The following is a 14,832-nucleotide window of genomic DNA, read 5'->3' as shown; positions in this document are numbered from 1 at the left end:
GTGACCTGCGCTTGCACACAGGATTCTTGGTGGCAGTGGAGGCAGCATTTATGGCTCATGCCGGTCTCTGGGGTCCGAGCTGATAGTTGTGGCTCGTGCCTGTCTCTGGAGCTCGTTTAGGTGATGCTCTGCCTTCTGTGGGCACACTGGGAAGGAATCCCCTCTCCTCACGCACCACACAACAAAGGTCTCTTACCTCTCCGGCAGGTCCAGACTTTTTTCTGGGCTCCCTTCCAGCTGGCTGTGGCACACTAGCCCCCTTCAGGCTGTCTTCATGCAGCCAACCCCAGTCCTCTCCCTGGCTGGTGAGTGCTGGTGGGCACTGATCCTCTGTGTGGGAATCTCTCTGCTTTGCCCTCTGCACCCCCTGTTGCTGTGCTCTCCTTAGTGGCTCCGAAGCTTCGCCCCCCGGCCACCCCCCATCCCCACCAGTGAAGGGGCTCCCTAGTGTGTGGAAACTTTTCCTCCTTCACAGCTCCCTCCCAGAGGTGTGGGTCCCATCCCTATTCTTTTGTCTCTGTTCTTTTCTTTTTTTCTTTTGCCCTACCCAGATACATGGGGATTTTCTTGGCTTTTGGGAAGTCTGAGGTTTTCTGCCAGCGTTCAGTAGGTGTTCTGTAGGAGTCGTTCCACATGTAGATGTATTTTTGATGTATTTGTGGGGAGGAAGGTGATCTCCATGTCTTACTCCTCTGCCATCTTGAAGGGCTCTCCTAAGATTTATTTTTTAAAAAGAAAATATCTCATTAATTTTAACATTGACTACATGTTTAAATGGTGATATTTTGTGTGTAATGTATTAAAATTATTAAAGTTAATCTCACTTGTTTCTTTGCACTTTTTAAGTAGCTACTAGAAAATGTAAAATCACATATGTTGCAGGTATTTATGGCTTGTATTTCTTTTGGACTGTGGAGTATCAGACACTTATGGAAACTCTAGGGTTTTTCCTTGAATGTCTTTTAACTTTTCTCTTTTACTTTCTATATCTTTGATCTCTTTTTCTCTCATATTTTATGTGTCTAAAATCTTTGAAGTGCATTTTGGAGGATTTCTGGACTCAGTCTTCTGTCTTACACAATTTATCTTCAACTGTGTTTGCTCTCATATTTAACCCTGTACTAAATTTTCCATTTGGATGGTCATGTTTTGAAATGTTGACCATCTCGAATTGTTTGTGATTATTATAGTTGGTTCTTGTTTTAGAGATTTAATAGGCTCTTTGAGGATATTAATTATGCTTATTTAAAAAAATGGTTTGGCTTGTTATTTCTACTTCTTCAGGTGTTAATTCCTTCCTCTGTTCAATTTGGAGCTGCTTTTCCAAGGTGTGAATTTCCCTGAAGTGTGTCGTGAGTTGGACTATGTACTTATCCTCATGGTTAAGATTCCCTGCTTCTCTCTCCGTGAGTGTTCTTTTTGTTCATGACGGTCTCTGTCCATAAATTGTGAAACATGTTTGGGATATGCAGTTGGGTGGGCGTACTGGTAGCTTATCGTCTGGGTGTGGGACTCTCTGTTGGTCCTTCCCTAGTTCACGGGCCCCAGGGCCCACGTTCACAGCTTCAGGCTGGGAATGCTTTCTTCTTTGCTGTGCACAAGCAGAGGAGAGTGTGGGCTGCCTGCCCTAATATTCTAAGTATGCTGCCCCCTTTTCACTTAGTGATTGTTCCCAAGCCCCATCCCATCCCGTGTCTCCCCTGAGTCTAGGCTTAGAGCGCCATGGAACTGCTCCTGCCTCTGTGGTGGTCTTTACCTGAATATGTTTTGAATTGCGGTTTTCTCTTTTCGTTTCTGTTATTCATCTGACCCTCTCTTTTTTCCTCTCTTTTAGAATCTTTCCAAAGATTTTGGCTTGCTGATGAAATTCATTTTTATCTTTCAGAGTTTTATGAATTCTTTCTTTAAGAAAATATTTCCTGTATATTTTACAGGATTGGGGGACATGGACATGTACATGGTGGGTGGGTAGCAGTACACACACGTTCTTAATCTGTCAACATGAGCTAGTTTTTCACAAAGAAATGAAAAGATCCCAAGTGATCATAACTTCCCAAGTCACCTTCCTACTAATTACAGCTCAGCCAACACAACATGGAAGTCCTCTTAGGAGGACCTGTGAGAGGTGGCAGGAGGCCACAGAGAACTTACCAGGGGAGACAGCTCACTCCTTGTACCTTCATCCTGAGAGGTCGTAGGTGTGCTGTACCTGAGTTCAGGTTCTGGAGCCATGCATGTTTTACAAAGTTGTTCTCCAACTCAGGAATCTGGAAAGGAGAAGAACATGGGGAAAACGTTAGATGGATGCATGAGCACTTAAAGCCCTCTTACTTTTTTAGAAAGTTTCCCACCTTGTTGGGATTCACTGAAAATTCTCTTTTAATCTTAGACCTTGATATGACTAATATTTTATCTCAAGAGGAACTATATTGCTACTACATGAACACAACCTTCCTAACTTCAAACTTTAAAGAAAAACTAAAGAAGGGGCACTAAGGAAAGTCCATGGGTATTTTCTTTTTCTTTAAATCATGAATCTTTTTAATATCCCTCCATGGTTATGAGGCACCTCTTCTCCTGGCAGTTGTAACTGTGCTGTCCACAGATTGCTGGGTCATACCAGCAGTTCCACGAGGAAGTGTTCTTCTGTTGGACCCATCATAGGCACCTGTATATGGTGAATGCCCATAATGCCAGTATATAGTGAGATCTAAGGTAAAGATTCTAGAAAGACTGTTGAATGAATGAGTGATTACTGCAGTAATCAATCCCGATTGGAACTGGAAAATATGTTCCCATTTTTATTCACTGAGTTGAAGTTGTTTTGTACTAATTCCCTCTAGATCATTAATAGGTACTTTCCCTTGTTGACATTCTCTTTGTTATTGTTATCACTAAATTGTACAATCTTCAGGTTGACTCTTCTTTGCTTGGCATGTCAACACTGCAAGAAGTTTTTGTTTGTTTATTTGTTTTTGTTTTTGTTTTTTGTACACGGGCCTCTCACTGCTGTGGCCTCTTCCATTGCGGAGCACAGGCTCCGGACACGCAGGCTCAGCAGCCATGGCGCACGGGCCCATGTGGGATCTTCCAGGACTGGGGCACGAACCCGTGTCCCCTGCATTGTCAGGCAGACTCTCAACCACTGTGCCACCAGGGAAGCCCCTGCAAGAAGTTTTAATGATGTCTGTAAGTGTTACTCCATCATTTCTTTCTGGTTTTTTTGATCATTTGTGAAAGTGTCAAATTAGCCCAGTTCTAGCCCTGATTCTCTAAGTTGATTTGCTGTTTATAGTCTTCTACCCAGGAGACATCTTTGTCACATCACAAAACTGTCTTCCAGTTCCTTGCCAGCTCACGTTTTGAAAGGAACTTTTAGGAGAAGTATTTCTTGGGAAGTATTACGATACACACATGGTCATCTTTTCTCTCTGGGCATCCCTCCAAGGCTCTTGTCACTAAGTTTGTATCCTCCGAGTGTGGCCCACTAATGCTGTGGTAATTATTGCATCTCCGGCAGGAAGTCTGTGCTCATATGATTGCATACATGCTTGGAGCGTGATGTGTACCCTCTGTTTTGTTGTTGGGGAACAAGTTATTGCTTTCAGGTTTAAGAAAAACCAGCAAGGACTTGAAGGATGCACAGAAAAGATATAGGAAGAGACTGAGAGAGCTGCTCTTTGCTTCTTGTATCTTAGTAAGTCAATGAGGACCCAAGGAAGGGAAGGATGTTTTCAGGGTCCTGAGAGGTCCGGGTTACTAAGTGAGGCTATGGCATCCTGGATTGTGAGTGCAGACTTAGGAAAATTCCTCCTTGCTTTTGTCTTTAGGTTGGTGAGTGGGTGAGGACCTGAGGTTGGGGACAGCCAGTGTGGGTCTTGCCTACAGGACGATCTTGCCTTTGCTCTGAGTTTTTTGTTTGTTCGTTTGTTTCATGATTCAAGGGTTTATTAAGTCATACATGCAAAACATGCTGCTAATCGCATTAGCAAAAGATCAAGGTAAAAACACTCCACAATTCTGCAACTGTCAATTTAAAAAAGTTTGTTCTAGTGGTTGAAAGGTCCACGCTCGTATTCTTGCCAGTGGGTAAGTTGTACAGAACTTCGTTAGCACGAGCACGGGGTTGACAGAACCTCACAGACCCCAGGGAACATCGTTAGGGTAAGGACAGGAGGCGTGTGTGCACGCAGTGAGGCAGGAGGCAAGAGAGGGCGTCAGTGTTATCAGTCCAGGTGCAGTGTTGGTGATCTGACAGGGTTTCCAGTTTAAGAATCTCTAAAGTATTTTAAAAGCTGTAAAGCTGCAACACATGATTTTTATACCTAGTTACTAGAAAACCAAGGAAAGCACGTATTAGCTTTGAATAAAGTAACGTGAAAACGGGAATGCGCTTTTACTAATCTACAAAAAATTTTTTCTAATGCATACTCAGAAAGATTTTATAATACAAGGAGGCATATTGCTCATTAAGATGGGGTTCTAAAAGAAAAACACTTACTAAGTTAGCAGCTATGAGAATGATCAGCTCAAAGATGGATTAAGTGCCCAATTTCAGGAGGGATGGGCACGTTTAAGGAAAAGGAGAAGCTTAAGAATGCTCTGAGTTTTGTAGGGAAACTCCACGAGTTGGAGGTGGAAGGAGAAATCCTGCCCGGTATCAGAGCCTTGTGAGCTGCCAGGATACTTAGAGAAAGCTCTGAATCAAAGAGTCAGAGCTCCAGTCCTTGCCGCTTGCCACCAACTAGCCCTGATTTAGTCGCTGGACTGCAGCCCCCCTCACCTGTAATGTGGGCTTCACTGTACCTGCATCACAGAGGTGTGCGGAAATGCAAAATGAAATGATATAAACGGACTATAAGGTGAGAGTTAATGCTTCTTGGATGCCAAGTACTGCTCTCGATGCCGGGGATATGGACAGTGCCCAAGATGATCCAGGTCTCCGCTCTTCTGGGGCAGGGAGTCGGAAAAAAACCAAGCAAGCCAATAACTCAGATAATTTATGGCAGTGATACTGCTGTTCAGCCAGTAAGAGGGTAAGGAGATAGGGAGTGACTGGGAAGAGACTTTGAATTGGGTACCCCTGTTTCTAATAGTTTACATTGGCTACTGTCATTATAAATCTGATGGTGATAATGATGACTGACAGTGATACCCAGGGGACAAGATTGGTCAGTGCTGGATGTCTAAGGATGGGATGGGAACCAGATAGTAGTAATCCTGCTGGCTGTTGAATGGGCGTGTGCATTAATGCTGACCCTGTTCGTTCATTCAAATGTTTATTAAGCACTTGTATGTGCCAGGCACTGCTTGGGCACTGGGTACACTGTGGGGAACACTGAAACCATGGCACGTGCACCCAGAGCTTACAGTGGAGCCGGGGAGACAGAAGTTAATCATGCACAAGTAGAAAGTCAGTTGCTAATTTTGGTAAGTAGTCTTAAGGAGAAGCACAAGATTTAATTAAAGAGATTAACAGGCTGGGGGGGATCTGCTTTGGAGGAAGGTCAGGGAACCTCTCTGGGGTCATATTTAAGGGGAGACCTGAGGGGCAAGTAGGAGTTGTCTGGCCTGGGAGAAGTGATGGTGTGAGCAGGACCCCCTTGGCAGAGAGATGAATCTTTGGGAGGGTGGAGAGACTCTAGGAGCAAACGAGCTTGGCAGGTTCCAGAAGAGAAAGGACACACGCGTGGCTGGAGCAGCGAGGGCGTAGGGGGTAGATGGAGATACGGTTAGAGGAAGATGCAGGAGGCCAGATGGCTCGGTAAGGTCTGCCGTCCAACCCATCCATCCCAGCTAATGTGTTCCTTCTTTTTTTTTTTTTTGGCGGTACGCGGGCCTTTCACCATTGTGGCCTGTCCTGTTGCAGAGCACAGGCTCCGGACGCGCAGGCTCAGCGGCCATGGCTCACGGGCCCAGCCGCTCCGTGGCACGTGGGATCCTCCCGGACCGGGGCACGAACCCGTGTCCCCTGCATCGGCCGGTGGACTCTCAACCACTGCGCCACCAGGGAAGCCCCCTTGTTGTTCTTGCCTCTGGTCCTGCCTCACTCCCAGCCTTTGTTTCCATCAGGACCACAGTGATTCTCAGCCTCAGGTCCAATCATGTCCAGGTGGCTGCAGACGTTTCCTGGCTGATATCTCTGACTCAGCTTTCTGTCCTTCCAGAGCTGGGTGTAGGCCCTTTGTGGCTTGAAAACCAACCATGCAGGAGGCCACCTTGAGGCCTGTGGCTGACCTCACCCTGAGAGGCTCTGAGATGGACTGCAGGATGGCAGGGAGGAAGTAACAGGCAGTATTCACGACCAATTCTCTTTATCCACAGTCCCCAGAACAGCCTGGAAAATGCTTCAGTAGAGTGAGAGTCGCATTGAAGAATCCATTGGCGGTCAGTCCCGCTGATCCTGCTGAGCATGGCTGTGTCCTCTCGCACCCTCAGGGCCTTTGCACTTGCTGTTCCCGCTGCCTGGGATGCTCTTCCCCTCCCCCACTCCTCTTCACGAGTTAGCTCCTATGTATCCTTCAGTCCTACACATAGAGGTTTCCTCCAGGCAATCTGTCCTGATTAGGTGAGATGCCCCCATTCCCTCCATTCATTCATCCCTGCCCTGGGAGATTGACAAATTCAATCAGCCTTTCTCACTAGACTGTGAACTCCTTTATCACAGGACCTGGGTCTAATTCACTCTCTTAGCCTTGGTGCCTGACACGGATCTGGCTTATAATAGCACCTAATAAACAGCCATTAGAAAATCATTTGTTGAAGGCCTGCTATGCTCCAGGCACTGCGCTGGGAGCTGGGGAGGGGTCTGTGATGAGTAGAAACAGACACAGGCTATTCCTTCTACATTCATGTATATTTCAAATTTTTCTAATAAGTTTAAAAAAATATGTTAGGGTCTTCCCTGGTGGCGCGATGGTTAAGAATCCGCCTGCCAATGCAGAGGACACGGGTTTGAGCCCTGGTCTGGGAAGATCTCACATGCTGTGGAGCAGCTAAGCCCGCACGCCACAACTACTGAGCCGGCATTCTAGAGCCCGCGTGCCACAACTACTGAGCTCATGTGCCACAACTACTGAGCCTGCGCGCCTAGAGCCTGCTCTTCGCAACGAAGAGTAGCCCCCGCTCTCTGCAACTAGAGAAAGCCCGCACAGCAGCGAAGACCCAATGCAGCCAAAACTAAATAAATTTATTAAAAAAAAAAAAAAAATATATATATATATATATATATATTAAACCCCATCCTTGCCTTCATGGAAGTTAAAGTCTACTGGGGAAAAAAGCTATTAATAGTCACAAAATTTATTGTTATAAATCATGCTTAGAGATATGGAGAAGAAGTGATAATAAAGTTAACTTTTACAACTCCTGAGTCCATGCCAGTATTGCTCTGAGAGTCCTATGTGCATCACTCATTTAATGCGCACAAAATCCCTAAGAGGAAAGCATTTTTATTATCCCATTTTGCAGAAAGGGAAACTGAGGCACAGAGCTTTGCCCAAGATCACACAGGCAGGTGGGGCTGGATTCTAACCTAGGTATCCTGACCTTAGTTAGAACCCACTTTTGATTGTATCTGTTGCTTTTATAAAGATGCACCGAAGTCATGTATGTTCTAGCAATTCTAGAATCAGTCCCAAAGCTGTTCTTAGGGAGTGCATTTCCCCACTTGCCCTGGTCACAAAGACTTAGAGAAAATCCCAACAAATTCACTCCCTGACCAGGTCCATATCGAATGCTACATGTGGCCACAGTGACCTCTTGTGGTCACAGTGGGGATAGCATGAATATGCCACATGGGTGGAGGGGAGACCCAACCTCTGGGTTATTTCTGAAGTCGGTTTGTATTTTCTGAGGCTCATCCGGCTCATACCTGTGCTGTGCATCTGAGAACATGTGGAACGATAAGTCTCCAAAGGTGGACTTTCAGGCATTGGACATTGGATGGGGCCGTGGTGGGGGCCATGGGAAGTCTATGCTCCTGTGTTCTGTACAAGCTTATGGAAAACCCCAGGCCTGACTATGGCCTGGGGAGTTTATCTCAGCCCGGTTCACATAGTCACAGCTTTCACAGGCACTGTGCCCCTGGCTGAGAGAGGACCAGCTTATTCATTCATTTGACCAAATGTTTATTGAGCACCTACTATGTGCCGGGCATGTTCTAGGTGCTGAGAATAAAGCAGACAATAAAACAGATGAAATTCCTGCCTTCCTCCTCCCCCACTTCCTACTTATAATTTTGCATAATGATTTAATTCCTGGGGTTTGTGTGTGAACAGAGTCTGTATGTGCATTCAGGGAAAGGAGCCCAGCTTCTACCCCATTGAAAATAAAGATAATAAACCACAAAACCAACCCCTGCCCCGTGCATTCTGCTTTCATGGTGTTTACTTTCTGGTGGGGAGAGACATACAGCCAGCAGATGGTGATACATGTCACGGAGAGAACTAGACCCACAGTTAGGTGGGTGGAGCGTGGGTTGGAGGACGGGGGCCATTTGATGCAGTGGATTGGGAATCTTGTTTATAAGGCACATTTAAGGAAGGGAAAAGGCTCCTGGGGGCAGTGCAATTTGTTTGTTCTCTCTTTTTTGTCTTTTTTCCTCTCTCTCTCCTAGAATTATCCAGAAATTAACACATGCAGTGGTCTTTTTATTTGTTTGATAGTCAACCGTTTACTCAGGATAAAACTGAAAAGAGAATGTCCCTGCTGGAGTGTTTTCCATGCAGGAGCATACATCCCCCTCTGTCCTCCTGTGCTTCACCCCTGGAGAAGGATCTGCAGGAAGGGGAGAGTGGGCCACGTGTATATCTGGGAAGAACATTCTGGGCAATGGAAACAGCATATGCAAAGGCCCTGAGGTGGGCACTTGAGGAAGGAGGGGGTGTGGTTTCAGGAGAGTGAGGGTAGTGGGCACAGAAGGTGAGTCCAGAGAGTTGGGGGAGGGGAGGCGGGCAACTGTCCTATGGGGCTTTAAAGGTGCATCGCCCATACTGTTGGTGGGACTGATTTTGGCCTTGCAAAGGCCAAAAGGCCAAAAGGGCAACACCTCTTCAGGACGGTGAGTGACTTTACCCACACAGAGGAGGGAGCGATGAGACCAGCTCCTGGCTCAGCTGTCCCGACAACATTTGGGGCTCTCTGGGGCTTGGCATGGATAGAAGCTCTCACTTACATTATTTCCATTTATTTTTACAACAACTTTGAGTGATGAGTGACATCTTACCCATTTTCTAGATGAGAAAAATGAGGTGCAGAGAAGTCAGGGAGAGAGTTCTAGGTGGACAGAGGCATGATGAATGGGGGATTAGGAGACATCCAGGCAACGGAGAGGTCTTGCTGGGCGCTGGGGCTCTCTGGGATGAAGCTAACGAGATAAGTCGGGGCCCCTTTGCAGGCACTTGTGTGTGATAACGGGAAGTTGGGACTTCATCTTGATTTCAGCAAGATATTGAAGGAGGAAGGGGCAAGATATTGAAGGAGGAAGGGACACGATAATGTCTGTTTTTTAAAAAATTACTCTAATATCAGCTTTGGTGATGAACTAGAGAGAGGTGGGCAGTGGGGCGAACGGGGCAGAGAGACAGATGGGAGATTTTGGCCAGAATCTAGGAGGAAGCTGCTGACCATCTAAAATAGGTGGAGGGCTATTTTCAAGAGAGAAACAACTGGATTTAGAAACATTGGAAGTTGAAAGCGAGAGAGAGAGGTTAAGGAAGAGTATGAAGCTTTTAGCTTTTAACTTTTATTCTCTAGAAGCTTTGCGGATGCAGCATTTTGGGGAGTACACTTGAGAAGCACTCCTTGAATTGCAGTTCCCCAGCTTTTGTTGCCCTGTCCTAACTGTCCCCTTTGTGGTTTCCTTACATGCATGGTGTCTCCAAATAGGCCTTATCTTCTTCAAACCTAAGCAAGCATCGTCTTTTGTACACGCAGCATTTTGTGTTGGAAGATGTTGCTTTAATTGTTATTCCTCTGGCTCCTTTAGGAATGAGTCTATCATCTGGGCAAATAGAGAATTTTCTAAGTAAATAACAGCTACCCCTTATCTCCCTTTTTATCTCTCTTAAAATCCTCTTCATGCTTCACAGCCTAGTTCGACTGCTATCTCCTCCATGAACATTTCTCCCTCTCTCACTTCTGTGCTCTTTTAAGGGGTTAAACACTTTTGCTCTGGGCTGTGTGTGTGTGTGTGTGTGTGTGTGTGTGTGTGTGTATTTGTGGAGTGGGGTGGGAGGCAGGACAGTACCCTAGATGGGCTTTGTAGTCAGATACCTGGGTTCTCCTTCCAGCTCTGCCATTCACTTGCTGTGCAACCTTGAGCTGGTTGCTTAACCCCTCTGAGTCTTAGGTGCTCTCATCCCCATTTTACTGATGAGAACGCTTTCCCAGAATGCTGTTTTGGGAGTTAAATAAACTCACTGACCACGGAGCTTGGAACAATGCCTGTCGTTTGGCAGGTGCTCAAACAATAGTGGTGGGATGGTTATGATTATGTACCCACTTGTTTATTAACTCTCCAGTTATTTCTTGAGCACCTATCATGTGCCATATGTTGTCCTAGGCACTTGGGGAGGCATCAGTGAACAAAACACATGTGTCTGCCCTTGAGGGGATACAATTCTATATAGTCTAGTTGGGGGAGATAGACAATAAACAATATACACAACAAATAAGTATATTTTACAGTCTATTAGAAGGTAATAAGTACTGTGGAATAAAGAAAGATGTCAAGGGGGTAAGGTGATTGGCAGTGTTTGGGGTGGGTATAGCAGTCAGCTACTGCTGCATAACAAACAGTCACCAAACCTGATGGCCTTGCTGTGGAGACCATAGTTGTATCGATTTGTGCAGTTTGGGCTCTGCTGGGTGCCCCTCTGTTCTTGGAGGTACTCACATGTGTGCCCATAGTTGCTGGCTGGTCTAGGACAGCCTCAGTTAGGACAGCTCTGTCCCATTCCCTGTGGTGTCTTCTCCTCCAGGGGGCCAGCTCAGGATTGCTGTCATGGCAGAAGTGGGGTTTGGGAGAGCAGATGTATGCTCGGCCTCAACTGGGAGGCACCTCATCGTCTCTGCTGCACTCCATGGGCCACCTCTTAAAGGAAAGAGCTGAGGGTGACAGTGTGAAAGGTGTGGACGTGGGGGAGGGAGGGACAGACCACAGTGGCCGTTTGTGCCGCCTGTCTACCTCCTTGTGGAGGGTGCAGGCTGCGGCATGAAATGGGGTGGCCTCCCTGAGAAGGTGACACTTGGACTAAGACTTGAAGCCAGGGTGAGGGGGTCATAGGCAGGGAGCCTGGAGAGGAGTGTCCCAGGCAGGGGGCACAGCTAGAGCAAAGGCCCCGGGGCAGGTGCATACATGGGTCATCAGGAGGGGCAGGGGGCGAGGCTGCAGGGCAGTGGGACAGTGGCCAGAGAAGAGGACAGAGACCACCAGGGACCTTTCACAGAGTGACCTGGTGGGGGGGCCCTGGAGGGACAGGGTCTGACTTGCATTTTCAAAGTGTGGTTTTGGGTCCCATGTTGAGACTAAATTGTAGGGGGCAGGGGTCAAAGAAGGGAGACCTGCCTGGAAGCTCGTAGGGGGATGCAAAGGACAGGATGGCAGCTCAGGCCGGGGACTGTCACAGTGCCCACCTCCTCGGCATGACGGGGACCTTCTAGGGCTGTTTGGAGACTTGAGTGATGCTGTGATGAGGTTGTGTCGATGCCGGGATTCGACAGTTGGACGAGGGCTGTGGTTTTTATGAGGTTGGGAGATTTAATGGTCATTCTTTCAGAAGGAATCCCTTTCTGCCCTTTTGGACGTGTCAGTGTGGCAATGACCTCCTGGCATTGCTGCTCCCCTGAGAGACTGGAGCAGCCTGAGGATGGGAACTGTGTGTTCACCTGCATTCCTGGCTCCCAGCCCCACACCTGATGCCGCGGGTCCTGGAGGCTGGGTTGAGCGAATTCACTCTGCTGTGAAATCAAGGAGGCAGGAGCTACCTCTTAATTTTCTGTCTGCACAGGGCAAAGGCCCCTCACAGCCGGCAGGTCCCTCTGATTGCATTACTCTGTTTTCATGTCTTCACCTAAAGGTAGAATGTTTCCCTCTGAATTAGAAAGACCTCACGAGCCACCCCGTGTTCGCGATTCCAGCTGGTTTCCCACCAAGCTGCAGGAGGGGCTTGGGCCTTCTTCCTGATTTACAGGATTATTGAGCCCAGGAGAGGGAGGCAGAGTATAGCAGAAGGGTGCCTGCGTAGGAGCTGCACTGTCAGGGCGTCTGTCCTAGCCTCTGTCGTTTTCAATCAGACCCCCTGGGGGCAGCTGCCCAGAGGAGCTGAGGCAAGGTCAAGGTCTCCCGAGCCTCTCCCCCTCCTCTCCTCCCCCTCCCCCCCTCCCCCTCCTCTCCCCCCCCCTCCCCCCTCTCCCCCTCCCCCTCCCCACTCCCTTCCTTCTGCCCTTGCACCCCTCTCTCCTGCCTTTCTCTCCCATCCCTCCTCTTCCTTTCCTCCCTCTGATGTTCCCTCAACACACCTGAGCTGTTGTCCCTGTAACAGGCTGCTCAGGGACCAGGAAGGAAAATAGCAGCAGGAACGGGAAAGGACACAGGGAAGGACCGTCTTTCCTTTTTTTTTTTTTAACATCTTTATTGGGGTATAATTGCTTTACAATGGTGCGTTAGTTTCTGCTGTATAACAAAGTGAATCAGCTATACGTATACATGTATCCCCATATCTCCTCCCTCTCGCGTCTCCCTCCCACCCTCCCTATCCCACCCCTCTAGGTGGTCACAAAGCACCGAGCTGATCTCCCTGTGCTATGAGGCTGCTTCCCACTAGCTATCTATTTTACGTTTGGTAGTGTGTATATGTCAGTGCTACTCGCTCACTTCGTCCCGGCTTACCCTTCCGCCTCCCCGGGAAGGACCATCTTTCCAGGGACAGTGATGGAGCCAGGGGGTAGGACCCAACTAGCCCTTTGGATCTCACACTCTTTTCTTGGGCTTCCCCTTAGCCCTGGCTTCTGTCTGCTTTTAATAGCAGCAGACCTGACTCACAGCACTTCCTAGATGCTGGGTCCGATGGTAATTGACATGTGAATCTTATCTCGCAATCCTGGCAAGGAATCCGTGAGGTGGAAGTCTAGGCTTAGCGCCGCGACAAGACCTTTCCAGGGCCACACAGCTGGAGAACGGTGAAGAGAGTATCAGAACCCAGAAAGTTCCAGTGTAGACCAGTGCCACCTGCAGCTGTCGGGCACTTGAAAAATGGCGAGGCTGAACTGAGATGAGGTTTTGAAGAGTTAGGATCACCAAAGGGTGTAGAATATTGTATTAATAATTGTTTATACTGATTACTTACTGACAGGATCATTTTGGGGATATAGTAGGTCAAATAACGTCTATTAAAGTTAATTTCTTATTTTCCTCTTTACTTTCTTTAATGGGCTACCAGACAACTAAAACTCACAATCACGTGTAGGCTTCTATTGTAGTTCTACTGGTGGGTGCTGGTCTAGACCTTAGCTTTCAATCACCACCTTATACTGTGTCTGTGTAGCTGCTCCCCTCCCCCATCACCCCCAACTCCACCCCAGCTAGACTTGAAGCTTCTCAAAGACAGGACCCAGGGCTTACCCACCTTTTTAACTTTTCCCTGGCACCTTAGATGGGATGGGGCACAGACTAGGTTTTGATTTTTGTTTCTGCTTGCTTTTTATTTTGAAAGCATCGCAAACTCTCCAGAAGTTGCAAAACTGGTACAGAGGGCTACAGGCACCCTTCACCTGGCTTCCCTGGGGTGACATCCATAGTTGACAGAGGAGGTTTTTGACAAATGTGTGTTGATTGACTCAAGCATGCATTAAGTAGGTGTCACTCTTGTCTACCCTGCGAGGAATGCAAGGTTTCCGGAGTTGAAACCTGAATGTGGAGAAGATTACCTCAGTGGCGCTTTGGAAGCTCCTTTGGCCCCCAGTAGTATGCCTAGATGACCCTCTGGAAGCCACTCTGCTGGCCAGAGTCAGGTGGTATAGACACAGACACACTGTGGACTGCAGGGAAAATGGAGAGGCCTGGCGTGGGCTGCCCGAGTCCAGTCCTGCCTGCCTTTACCACTTGTGACTGGTGACCACTGCACTTCACTCCCCAGGCCTCACTCTCCCTACCTCTCAATGGAGCCAGTGACCCTGCTTTACCTCCTGGCTGGCGATTTGGATGAACTGAGACAGTGCAGGCAGAGGGGTGTCATACCCACTCCACGGGTGGGGATGGTGGTGGGGGAGTGAGTACCGGCTTTCCCAGCCAGCCAGACCCTGAGTTCCCAGTTCAGACCTCCAGTTCCTGCTTTCCTAAGACCAGAGAAGGGTCTTTACTCTGCAGGGACGGGTCTGCTGTCCGTTGCCAAGAACAGATACAGCTAGTACCCTGCACCTGCCAAGGCTGGCACTGCTTTTCCCCACATGGCCTCCAACACAGATGGGCCAGTGACGTTGGCATTGAAGCACGTGTCTCTTGGCAGCTGCAGGAAATCAGGCGTGCTGGGGAGCACCGTGGCCTGCCTGTGCTCTCCTGCGAAGGAGCAGGGCATCGCTGGTCCCCAAGGCAGCAAGGAAGGAAACCATGGAAACCATGGAGACAGGGCAGGAGGCTCCTCTCCCTCGACCTCTGAGCCGCAATCCTCCAAGGGCTGCCGCACTTGCAGGTCCCTGGGGGCCTCCTCCTGCCTCAAGCAACATTATCCCCGGGCATTCATTTCCCACTGTGGTTTCTTGTGGAGAAAATGACTCGTTTGAGAGCTCAGTTCTAAACTGCTAAGTGGTGGTTCCAGGCACTGGGGAGCCCGC

This window comes from Monodon monoceros, unplaced genomic scaffold (genome assembly GCF_005190385.1).
Source record: "Monodon monoceros isolate NGI ecotype Baffin Bay Population unplaced genomic scaffold, NGI_Narwhal_1 Super_Scaffold_18, whole genome shotgun sequence".
In the NCBI taxonomy this organism is placed as follows: Eukaryota; Metazoa; Chordata; class Mammalia; order Artiodactyla; family Monodontidae; genus Monodon; species Monodon monoceros.
This window is presented reverse-complemented; position numbering follows the sequence as displayed.